This window comes from Callithrix jacchus, chromosome 11 (genome assembly GCF_049354715.1).
Source record: "Callithrix jacchus isolate 240 chromosome 11, calJac240_pri, whole genome shotgun sequence".
NCBI lineage: Eukaryota > Metazoa > Chordata > Mammalia > Primates > Cebidae > Callithrix > Callithrix jacchus.
In genome coordinates, this window is record NC_133512.1 from 95,523,297 (window position 1) to 95,527,700 (window position 4,404).

General features: G+C 49.7%; 1 pseudogene; it reads left to right on the forward strand.

The window, feature by feature from the left end:
* The first annotated feature begins 1,656 nt into the window (after positions 1–1,656).
* Positions 1,657–3,114, forward strand: LOC144578239 (keratin, type II cytoskeletal 8 pseudogene; annotated as a pseudogene).
* The last annotated feature ends 1,290 nt before the right edge of the window (positions 3,115–4,404 follow it).

The window sequence follows — 4,404 nt, forward strand, 5'->3', positions numbered from 1 at the left end:
ATATCATGTGCCCCGTAAGTATAATACATACATCTACTATGTACCTAGAAAAATTAAAGTTCAAAGATCAAAACAAAATTTATTTTACCCCCAGATATCTTCATAGTGTCTTTATTATAAAAACCCAACGCTGGAAATAACTCAAATGTGTATTTACAGTAAAATGGATAGATAAATAATGGCATAGTCATTTAATGAAACACTACGTAACAATTAAAAATGACTGCTACGGCCAGGCACCGTGATTCATGCCTATAATCCCCACACGTTGGCAGGCCAAGGCAGGCAGATCACCAGAGGTCAGGAGTTCGAGACCAGCCTGACCATGACAGAGAAACCCCCATCTCTACTAAAGTTAAAAAATTAGTGGGCATGGCGGCGCATGCCTGCAATCCCAGCTACTGGTGAAGCTGAGTCAGGAGAATCGCTTGAACCCAAGAGGCGGAGGTTGCTGTGATCTGAGACCACACCATTGCACTCCAGCTTGGGCAACAAGAGCAAAACTCCATCTCAAAAAAAAAAATTATGGCTACATACAGCAAGATGAATCTTACAGATATGACATTGAGCAAAAGACACAGACACAAAAAGTAGGAATTGTCTGTTTCCATTGATCTGAAGTCTAAGAATAGATAGGCAATGCTAATATGTGGTTACAGAATTCTGAATTGCTCTTAGCTCTGGGTGGGAAGAGTAGATATTGACTGGGAAGAAAATTAGAGAATATTCTCGGGTGCTGGAAATATATATATGTGCAGACATATGTGTATTTTTTTGAGATGGAGTCTTGTTCTGTCGCCCATGCTGGAGTGCAGTGGCACAATCTCAGTTCACTGCAACCTCTACCTTCTGGATTCAAGTGATTCTCCTGTCTCAACCTCCCTAGTAGCTGGTATTACAGGTGTGCACCACCACGCCTGGCTATTTTTGTAATTTTTTTAGTAGAAACAAGGTTTCACCATATTGGCCAGGCTAGTCTCGAACTCCTGACCTCAGGTGATTAGCTCACCTTGACCTCCCAAAGTGCTGGAATTACAGGCATGAGCCACTGCACCCAGCTGGAAATATTCTATATCTTGTTTTGGATGGTGATTACCTCACTGTACACATATATGAAAATTCATTGATCTACTGAATGCATGGTCTATTCCCTAAAAAAGCGGAAATAAAAAAGAATGAAGTTACACATAAACTCCTGTAATTTCCAGCCCTTAGTTACCATGCTAATATATCCTGTATTTATATCACACCTGTAATCCCAGCACTTTGAGAAGCTGAGGCATGTGGATCACGACGTCAGCAGTTCCAGACCAGCCTGGCCAATGTGGTGAAACCCCATCTCGACTAAAAATAGAAAAAAATAGCCCAGTGTGGTGGTGGATGCCTGTAATCCCAGCTACTCAGGAGGCTGAGGCAGGAGAATGGCTTGAACCCAGGAGGTGCAGGTTACAGTGAGCCAAGACTGTGCCATTGCACTCCAGCCTGGGCAGCAGAGACAGACTCTTTCTCAAGAACAACAACAAAAGGCAAGAGTCTGCAGTTCCCTTCCCAAACGTGTTAGGTATAACGATTTCATAGCTACCAAACAGCAGCTTCTCTGCTCTTTCTGGAATCCCCGCCTGGTTCGGCCCACCTGCCTTCACTCCCGCCTTCACCATGTCCGTCAGGATGAGCCAGAAATCCTGCAAAGTGTCCATCTCTGGCCCCTGGGCCTTCAGCAGCCGCTCCTACACAAGTGGGCCCAGTGCCTGCATCAGCTCCTCGAGCTTCTCCTGAGTGGGCAGCAGCAGCTTCCAGGGTGGCCTGGGTGGAGGCTATGGTGGGGCCAGTGGCATGGGAAGCATCACTGACTTCACAGTCAACCAGAGCCTGAGTCAACCAGAGCTGAGACCCCTTAACATAGGGGTGGACCCCAACATCCAGGCCGTGTGCACCCAGGAGAAGGAGCAGATCAAGATTTTCAACAAGTTTGCCTCCTTCATCGACAAGGTGCAGTTCCTGCAGCAGCAGAACGAGATGCTGGAGACCACGTGGAGCCTCCTGCAGCCACAGAAGACGGCTCGGAGCAACATGGACAACATGTTCGAGAGCTCCATTGACACAACCTTAGGTGGCAGCAGAGACTCTGGGCCAGGGGAAGCTACAGCTGGAGGTGGAGCTTGGCAACATGCAGGCGCTGGTGGAGGGCTTCAAGAACAAGTATGAGGATGAGATCAATAAGCTACAGAGATGGAAAATGAATTTGTCCTCATCAAGAAGGATGTGGATGAAGCTGACATGAACAAGGTAGAGCTGGAGTCTCGCCTGGAAGAGCTGACTGACGAGATCAGCTTCCTCAGGCAGCTGTAGGAAGAGGAGACCCGGGAGCTGCAGTCCAGATCTCGGACACGTCTGTGGTGCTGTCCATGGACAACAGCCGCTGTTGGACAGCACGGACAGCACCATCACCGAGGTCAGGGCGCAGTAGAGATCACCAGCCGCGGCCGGGCTGAGGCTGAGAGCTCGTACCAGATCAAGTATGAGGAGCTGCAGACGCTGGGTGGGAAGTAGGGGCATGACCTGCGGCGTTCAAAGACTGAGGTCTCTGAGATGAACCGGAACCTCAGCTGGCTCCAGGCTGAGACTGAGGGCTTCAAAGGCCAGAGGGCTTCCCCAGAAGCTGCCATCACAGATGCCGAGCAGCGTGGGGAGCTGGTTGTTAAGGATGCCAACGCCAAGCTGTCCGAACTGGAGGCTGCCCTGCAGCAGGCCAGGCAGGACAGGGCGAGGCAGCTGTGTGAGTACCAGGAGCTGATGAACGTCAAGCTGGCCCTGGACATTGAGATCACCACCCACAGGAAGCTGCTGGAGTGCGAGGAGAGCCAGCTGGAGTCTGGTATGCAGAACGTGAGTATCCACACGAAGACCACCAGTGGCTATGCAGGTGGTCTGAGCTTGGCCTATGGGGGCCTCACAAGCCCTGGCCTCAGCTATGGCCTGGGTTCCAGTTTTGGCTCTGGCACAGGCTCCAGCTCCTTCAGCCACACCAGCTCCACCAGGGCCATGGATATGAAGAAGATCAAGACCTGTGATAGGAAGCTGGCGTCCAAATCCTCTGAGGTCCCACCCAAGTGAACAGCTGCAGCAGCCCCCCACAGCCCGCCCCTCACAGCCTGCCACTCCTGCGGCTGCTACAGAGCCCGGAGGGAGGTTGCTATGCAGGGTAGCACAGGGAATGGGAGACCCCCCGAGGCTCAGCCCTAGCCCTCAGCCCACCTGCGGGAGAATTTACTGCCTGGGGACCCCCTTGCCCATGCCCATGTCCATGAATTGAAAAAAAAAATTCAATTGCTGTTTTTTTGTTTGTTTGTTTGTTTGTTTTTTGAGACGGAGTTTCGCTCTTGTTACCCAGGCTGGAGTGCAATGGCACGATCTCGGCTCACCGCAACCTCCGCCTCCTGGGTTCAGGCAATTCTCCTGCCTCAGCCTCCCGAGTAGCTGGGACTACAGGCACACGCCACCATGCCCAGCTAATTTTTTGTATGTTTAGTAGAGATGGGGTTTCACCATGTTGACCAGGATGGTCTTGATCTCTTGACCTCACGATCCACCGGCCTCAGCCTCCCAAAGTGCTGGGATTACAGGCGTGAGCCACCATGTCCAGCCCTCAATTGCTGTTTTTTTCCTCCAAATTAAACCTCAGCTAGCTCTGTCAACTGAAAAAAATCATAAATAAAATAAAGATTCCATAGCTAACAAACGAATAAACAAAAACAAAACAACGTAAACTTTCTAAGTGAAATATCTACGCAATGGGAGTCAATAGAAATGGTCATATCTGGGCTGGCCGTGGTGGCTCACACCTGTAATCCCAGCACTTTGAGAGGCTGAGGCAGGCAGATCATATGAGGTCAAGAGTTCGAGAATAGCCTGGCCAACATGGTGAAACACTGTCTCTACTAAAAATGCAAAAATTAGCTGGGATGATGGTACACACTGGTAGTTTCAGCTACTCAGGAGGCTGAGGTAGGAGAATCACTTGAATCCAGGAAGTGGAGGTTGCAGTGAGCCAAGATCACACCTCTGACTCTAGCCTGGGTGGCAGAGCAAGATTTTGTCTCAAAAAAAAAAATTAGGTCATATCTGTCTGGGTGCAGTGGCTCATGCCTGTAATCCCAGCATTTTGGGAAGCCAAGGCAGGAGGATAGCTTGAGCCCAGGAAACTGAGGTTGCAGTGAGCTGTGATCATGTCACTGCACTCCCACCTGGTAGACAGAATGAGACTCTGCAAGAAAGAAAGAAAGAAAGATAGGTAGGTAGTGTTGGAAAGAAGTCTTTTTTTTTTTTTTTTGAGACGGAGTTGCACTATTGTTACCCAGGCTGGAGTGCAATGGTGTGATCTTGGCTCACTGCAACCAAGTTCAG